General features: G+C 42.8%; 1 long non-coding RNA gene across 3 annotated transcripts; it reads left to right on the top strand.

The window, feature by feature from the left end:
- The first annotated feature begins 699 nt into the window (after positions 1–699).
- On the top strand, positions 700–3,463 carry LOC112260121. 3 transcript variants are annotated; one of them, XR_002954988.2, is made up of 5 exons: positions 700–785; positions 1,051–1,181; positions 1,793–1,976; positions 2,114–2,190; positions 2,334–3,463. It is a non-coding gene; the product is annotated as an uncharacterized LOC112260121 (long non-coding RNA). The 3 variants fall into 3 exon arrangements; XR_002954987.2 differs by having other exon boundaries at positions 703–797; XR_002954986.2 differs by having other exon boundaries at positions 746–1,181.
- Positions 3,464–7,388: the final 3,925 nt, after the last annotated feature.

The raw sequence follows: 7,388 nt of genomic DNA, 5'->3' as shown, positions 1-7,388 counted from the left end.
GAACTCCCGCTTGCAGCGAAACGAAATATTCCTTCGAGGACTCTCCCAAGCCAATGGGCTCTCAGCAACGCTTCCACCGGCTCGTCATTACGCCGTGTGCACTGCGCGGTGAAACACCGCTACTGTTTGGATTCTTTACATACAATAGAAATAAGCGGAATCATTTTTATGTAATTAATTTCATTATTCTTTTGGCCAAATTTCATATACACAAATGTAAATTTACAAACAGAAAACCACACTTTCGTACCATACAAAAAGAAATTGAACTGTATTTTAAGACGGTTAAATGCTCTACTAACAAAAAAGCTGTTAGAATTGTAAGTATATGCATGTCCCTTAAGGTCCTTGTGTAATTGTAATGTGATATTGTACCCCCTAGCTCGATTGTCTATTGTTTGTAATCTATGTATGCTTGTGTTCCCTCATGTGCTTTATGTATTGATTTGATATGAATAAAAATTTTAAAAAGAAAAGATAAAAGAAAAAAAATAAACACCGCTTCCCATTCATTTTCAAGTGGAAGGAAAGCGGAGAGGCCAGGAGACCGTTGAGTGGCGTGATGTTAGACGTTTCCCAGCTTTATGCAAATCACCAGCGGCGACTGCTAGGCAATGACCAATCATATATATTTTATTTAACTAGGCAAGTCAGTTAAGAACACATTGTAATTTACAATGGCGGTCTACCCCAGCCTAACCCCGACGACGCTGGGCCAATAGATCATTTAAACAACGTAGCAACGCTCACTTCCGCTCAACTTCCTACCTGATACATAGCTTCCTGTCAGCCTGATAGTAGCTATACTAGCCTCTAAGTCGCTCGTTTTATCATTACCTCATTATATTAATATAATTTTTCTATAGATTTAAAAAAATATATATTATTGTTGAAAATTGTGTTTATCCGTTCAGTTAGTGATTTTTGTCATTCGATTATTGTGTTCTGTGTCTTCTTTTGTCTCGTTTAGCTAGCTATTAACGCGCTAACCATTAAGGTGGCTAGTAATTAGTCAACACCCCTGCTTACCATGGCATTGTTTTACACAAGGTGCTTGAAGAGCTGCCAAAGGTAACAGTGACGGGTGTACATCGTCTGGCCAAGACAATTAGCAAAGCACCGACCTCCAAGTTGGAAAAAGGTTTACAACTTTGTCTCCAGTTACCTTTTCTGCTATGAAGGTAAGTGTAGCCAAGTTGCCTATCAGACCAGACAAGGACGTTTACTCAAAGCTGTAACGTATTTTAAAACATGCATTTTACAGTAGCTAGCTAACATTATGATTGCTCATTCTTTTTTATTCAAAACAGTTTTGAACAGTGATAAAATGACAGGAGAGGTCAGCATAAGGGCTTGCTGCTACAAGTCCATGAGGAAAAATGAGAAACCACACAGTTTGAGTGTAGGGTGAAAAGTCAGCTGTTTGTGACACACTACATGCCGGTTATACAGTCTGAGATAAAGCCTGGTCTCAGGCTAAGAAGTTCCTGTCAATGGAGATTTGCATTATGAGGCATTGCTTAGTTTAGGACCAGGCTTAACCCATGTCTATGAAACCGTTTTTAGTTTAGTAACTGTTCAGGCGTCTTCGTTTCTGTAAACTCTGTCATGTTGGATGCATTTGATTAGGTTTAAACAAGGGCATATGCCCTTAATATAAATGTTTAAACCCATATTGTTGTAATGAATTTAATGGCTGTTGTATGTTGCACCAGTCACTTCTGTTTGCTGGTCGTAACTCATGTTGAGTGATTTTATAGTCTAATCATTTTCTTTTTATATCCCCACGTAGGTTGTACTGAAGCGCTCTGAGCCAGAAACAATGACACATCACTGTTTATGTGTTGCTGGCACTGCATTATGCAACCACACAGTTGCATTACTATTCCAGTCTGCACACTATTCCCAGATGGGAACATCAGTCATCCCACCTGTGCACAGAGGCCAGGCAGCAGTGGCATAAGCCCAGGACTATGGTATGTTTTAATAGCTATACCACATATAAACATCATATGGTCATAATCATATCATAATGCTAAGAAATTATATCATGAACACTTAAATCGTCTCATGATTAGATTTAGAATAGTGCCCTTGTACTCTCTATTTACAGGGTCTGAAACCTGGGCCTATAGGCAAAATGACCATCACCAAGCCCACCAAAAGGTGCATGGCAGAAAGAGGGATTAGGTGAGTATTCCCTAATAGCCAGTATAGTAGGTAGTAGCTGGTCATGTCCTATTACACTTTGACTATATAAAATGATTTCATTTCAGGTGGTTTCAAGTACGTTGTTTAGATTGGCTAACCACAGCGGCTGCTTTGCTTTGCAGAAGTACACTCTACAGTGCCGTTCTTGAACCGCTCCCTGACTTCTCAGTTCTTCAGATAGAAGAGGCATAAAATAACTTTGACCCTCTATCCAAGCCATTGATCTGCAGCATGGGGATGTCTGCTGAAAAGCTTTTAGCCAAGGAAAGATGCAAGTGGGGAGCCTCCTGTCTTACCAGCAGCCACCAATCATAATGCAACACATAGGTCACCATAAGGAGACACCACCATTCCCTTCACTGCCCCTGGATTGCTACAGACTGGAGAACAACTTTCAAGGCTGCACATTTGTGTTCAGTGAAGGAGACCAGCTTCACACAGTCTCTTCAGGTGAGCTTCGCAACAGCCCATAAAATAGAGGAAGCTACTAGAGAACAGAGTGCTTTCTCTGACTGGCAGGTGCTACGGAAACCAAGACTGACCTCGTCACAGTTCTGAGAGGCTTGCCATGTGAGAGTGCCTGCGGATGTCTGCCATCTAGCTGAAAGGATCCTCAAAGGCACAGCACCAACAGCTGACATGAAGAGGGGACTGGAGTTGGAGATGGAAGCAGCCAGTGACTACTGCAAGATGCAGAATGTCAAATGCTCACCCTGTGGCCTCCTCATACATCCTGACATCCCTTGGTTTGCTTCTTCTCCTCCTGATGGCCTGGTCTACAACCCTCTCGAGCATCCACCTTTTGGCCTAGTTGAGATTAAGAACCCGAACGAACGTAAAAGATTTTGTGGATTGTAAGTACGTTCACATGCATAACGGTGAACCTTCCCTGAAGAGGCATCATACCTACTACTGGCAAGTTCAAGGTCAGCTCTACATCACTGAGTTGGAGTGGTGTGACTTTGTTGTCTGTGGACATGAGAACATTCTGTTTGAGATAGTACAGAGACCCAGTGTTGTTCACACTAATTAAAGTGAAGAGTGACTGGTACTACTTATATGTGTACATGCAAAAGTTATTAGGCAGGAAAGCCTAAATAACTCCAGACAGGCTCCTGTACCTTTCAATTAATGAAAGAGAAACAAACTAACAAATCTGTCTGTGCAATTAATTAATTAATAAGTCATTTTAAATTATTCAGTAACATTTTTTCAGTTCTCTTGTCACTGTAAATAAAAATTCTGTCCAACATTTTGTGTTTGGAGTATAAGCAGTGGTGTTTATTATCAATACATGGACTACAGGGTGTTAGACAATGTGGATGGTCACAGCAAAAAAAAGGAAAGATGCATTGCAGTTGTAGCTCATTGCACCTTGGCCCATGCCTTCACAAGAGGCCCACACTGGTAGTTTGTGAGAAGGCAAGCCACAGCCCAGATGCAGTTGATGCTTCCCATCAGTGACTTGGGGATCTCTGACTGAAACAGCTTGTTCAGTTTAATTCTGCCAATTCATCTCTCAATGTGGACTCTATAAGATGAGCAATCTCTTGCGTTTTGATGGACCTGTGCTGCTGGCATTTGGCTCCATTTAGACAAAGGATGGACGGTAAAGACCTTGTCTGGCACACAGTCATCAATCATGAACCCCTTGTCTGCTATCACTGCCATGTCTTCAGTGAGCAAGTCAAACAGCCTGATTTTTTTTTTTGAATATCTCTTTGTTGCTGATGGAGCCCACATACAATTCTGACACTACAGTAACTGCTCCATGTGGTGCCATGGGGCTTTCAAGGTGCAGTGGGACTTGTAATGACTGTGTAGAGGGAGACTGGCTGGCTGCTGGCATTTCAACTCGGTACAGTCAATAATGACTTGGGTGCCTGGATACCTACTGGGCTCCTTCAGCAACACATCACGGACAAACTGAATTGGTCCACACAGACAGCGTTGTGAAGAAGGCGCAGCAGCGACTCTTCAACCACAGGAGGCTTTAGAAATTTGGCTTGTCACCAAAAGCACTCACACACTTCTACAGATGCACAATCGAGAGCATCCTGTCGGACTGTATCACCGACTGGTACGGCAACTGCTCCGCCCACAACCGTAAGGCTCTCCAGAGGGTAGTGAGGTCTGCACAACGCATCACCGGGGGCAAACTACCTGCCCTCCAGGACACTGTTAGATTTGCGTCAATTCGAATCTGGTATCAGGATAAATAATGACAATGAGTCACCGATTGTATACTATGTATTTTTTATTAGCTAAGTAACAAGTGGTAAAAGCAATTTTCATCTATACGGGCTCTCTGTCCCACCTCGCAGGGCAAACAGAGAACTGACTTGTTCCTGACAAAGATATTATAATATACCCTGATGACAGTAGTAGTTCCTGCTTCCGAGCCGGCCTGTCAGAGTAGAGACTGGGCGTGGTTTAAACTCACCCAGCCTATCGTTGATTGTTGTCGTACGAGCTGGTACCAGCCCCCGGGCGCTCCAGTTGATAGATGTAACTTGCTGTGTCGAGTATCTATGCGCTCATTCCCTAGATACCATTATCACATATCTGGTTTCTGTTATTGTTAAGTTTGAGTTCTAACAAAAACAGTCTGTGGTTTGCTACACTACGTTCTGTATGTGTCCGTTTTTATGTTATTCTGTATTTTTCCATCATGAGAAAGGCCCATGGCCCTGAAACTGTTAACAATGTTTCAAGTCAGCTATGTTGCATAACACCTACATACATCCACACAAGCCAACAGCAGATAATATTCAATCACATATATGGTAACGGACTATAGTGTATAACACAGAATCCTCATAACACCTACACCACCCGATGTCACAGGAAGGCCATAAAGATCATCAAGGACAACAACCACCTGAGCCACTGCCTGTTCACCCCGCTATCATCCAGAAGGAGAGGTCAGTACAGGTGCATCAAAGCAGGGACCAAGAGACTGAAAAACAGCTTCTATCTCAAGGCCATCAGACTGTTAAACAGCCACCACTAACATTGAGTGGCTGCTGCCAACATACTGACTCAACTCCAGCTCACTTTAATATTGGAAATTGATGGAAATTTGATTTGACATCCATAAAGAGACAGACCCCAGCAGAATGCAAAGGTAGTTGGCCCATGTGACAGTAGGCTATAGCTTTTAGCTAAAGTGAAAAGTAACGTTGGTAAGACAATACAGTTAATCAGAAACGGGAGAACTTACTGAGTAGGTACATGGAAGTGTCACCTCATTTCTCAGCTTGGCTCTCTGCTCATGTGACACGGACAATATTGGCAGTTAACGGTTCGATGAGAGACCAAAAAGCCATCAGATGGTCATGTTAGCACTAACGTTAGCTATGTACTGGTAGCTAACGTTTGCTAGCTAAAGAGACAAAAAAAGACGCAGAACACAATCGAATTGCAAAAATCATTAACTGAACAGATAAACACGATTTAAAAAATGGCTGACAGAAATACTAGGGAGAGACGGGGATGGTGGTTGGAAGAGTGCCTTTGGTTGAAATTGAAAAGTGTCATGGTAGCTTTTGATAAAGCATAACATAAAGACAAAGCAGCCGCATTGTAAGTGGGATGCACTGTTGAGCGCTACATCCCGAGGGGTTCGTGCTAATTGTACGGAGATTGTGACAGCCGGTTAAATGGCGTCCCTTGAGAAAGCAAGAACAAGATGTATGTCAGGAGATGTGCAGTATTATAATAAGGAGGCGTATACTTGGAATACAGAGGAGGAATGGAGGGAAAAAGAGAGACACAGGAGGTCTAAGAGTGAGGAAGACGTGAGCTTGTTGGTTAAAAATGGGGGGGGATGGTTTGTTAAAGAAGAATGGTAGAAAGTGTAAGCGGAGTGAGCTGAAGACAGGAGGAGAAAAGGAAGTGAATGAGGGCGAAGTATCAGAGGTGGTAGGTGTGGTGAAGTTCTCAGAGCCCAAGGCTTGCACCGAGGGTCAGGTTAAAGATGAGTCACAGAAGTGAAGTATTTGGAAAAGTGGACCTTGTCTTTTGTCCGATCCATTTGTGGTTTCAGCTTGGGTGAAAACAGAGTTGGGTGCTGTGGAATCGGTGAAGTGGTCTTGTGATAATTGTTTGTGTAACTGTTGGTCAGAGGGAGAAGGTGCTCTGCGTTAAACAAATGGGGGCAAGAAATGTGAATTGTTTCACTCTCAAGAAAAGGGTGCCATTGAAAGGAGTGATTTACTGGGGTAGCAGTAAATGTAAAAGTTGACCAACTGAAGGGAAAGAATCCAGGTGTCTGATGCTCATCGTTTGGTGCGACGCAGACAGGTTGGCGAGAGTGGTGAAACAAGTCATTTTTCTGTTCTTTTGAGTTTTGATGTTGAGTCTTTGCCCGACAAAGTGATGTTAGGATAGATAAGTTATCCTGTACGAGCTTTTGTGCCGAATACATTACGTTGTTACAGGTGTCAAGCTTATGGGCATGTGGCAGCAGTGTGTAGGAGGGAGGCTCTTAGGTGTGAGAAGTGTGCTGAAGAGCATGAGACAAAGGAATGTGTAGCATCGGGGAAAGTAGTGGTATGTGTTAATTTTAGGGGTGCCTATATGGGGCTGGGGATCAGAAATGTCCCGTGCAAGAGAGGCAGGTTGAGGTTTCCAGGGTTCGAGTAGTGCAGAAGTTGTCATATGCTGAGGCAGTGTAGAGAGTAGAGGAAGATGAGTCAAGGGGGAGGTATCCTGAAAGGAGTGGTGTGAGTAGTAGATCTGTACCAGTACAAAGAGATAGACCAACAAGTGATGCATGTTTCAGAAAGATTGAATTTCAAGCATTTATAGCTATGGTTATCAACTGTACTACAGGGTTGGAGCGTAAGTCGCAGAAAATTGAGGTTGTGGTTGCAGCTGCAGAGGTATTTGGGTTTGCGAGACTTGACATCAGAAGAGTTACAGGGTGTGTTAAGTGTGGTGATGTCCCATCCTTTCAGGTTGTTGGCAAATATATTTAAATAGTGAAGTAGGGTGGTGGTATTTTTTTGTTTAGTGTTGTGTTAGATGGTAGGGTATTTGTTTATGTATTTCAAGCAAGGTATAAGGAAGTTATACTCCAGTCTAGTAGGTGGCGGTAATGCAACATATTGGATGCCAACTGCCTTTAAAACTCAGCGAAGAGGAAAAATACTATGACGGAAGCAAATGTAAGT

This window comes from Oncorhynchus tshawytscha, linkage group LG10 (genome assembly GCF_018296145.1).
Source record: "Oncorhynchus tshawytscha isolate Ot180627B linkage group LG10, Otsh_v2.0, whole genome shotgun sequence".
Taxonomy (NCBI): Eukaryota; Metazoa; Chordata; class Actinopteri; order Salmoniformes; family Salmonidae; genus Oncorhynchus; species Oncorhynchus tshawytscha.
Note: the sequence above shows the minus strand (reverse complement) of the source record. Positions and strands in the feature narration are given on the sequence as shown.